This window comes from Ceratina calcarata, unplaced genomic scaffold (assembly GCF_001652005.2).
Source record: "Ceratina calcarata isolate Rehan_Ccalc_2016 unplaced genomic scaffold, ASM165200v1 scaffold576.2, whole genome shotgun sequence".
NCBI classification, from domain to species: domain Eukaryota; kingdom Metazoa; phylum Arthropoda; class Insecta; order Hymenoptera; family Apidae; genus Ceratina; species Ceratina calcarata.
Window position 1 is genome coordinate 11531 of NW_017176973.1, and position 547 is coordinate 12077.

Below are 547 nucleotides of genomic sequence, written 5' to 3' on the forward strand. Positions count from 1 at the left end.
TTTTTCGTTTTTCGTCAATAACTCGTTAAGTATTGATGCTAGCGAAGAATTTTTATACAGAAATTGTAGATCTCGTCGTCCTTTTTAGCACGTAGCTATTTATTATTAGCATTATTCTTCCGACGTCTGATTTCTTTTTAATTATAGGAAATGCGTTTTTCTAAGGTACATAAACTTTTCGGATTGACTGTATAGCCAATACATCCTTAAAGGGAAGAAACGAAAATCGGTGGCATACAATCGATCATGTTTTATACGTGGCAGCGACGAAACCGATCTACCTATCATATCGCCAGATTTTCTTATTACGATTAATTGTTATCTATCACCGGTTTAAATAACGATAGATAATCCGTATATCGGATATTAAGCCGTTAAAAAAAAGATGCAGTAACGATGGTAACACGCGAATACACGGTGTGTGGTGCATTCAATATCCAAACGGTTCGGAAGAGAAACTCGAATCACCTTGATCGAAGGACCGTACGTTCCCTCACGACCACCCAATGCGTGGTCCACTATGAACATTATACATATAATGTAATTT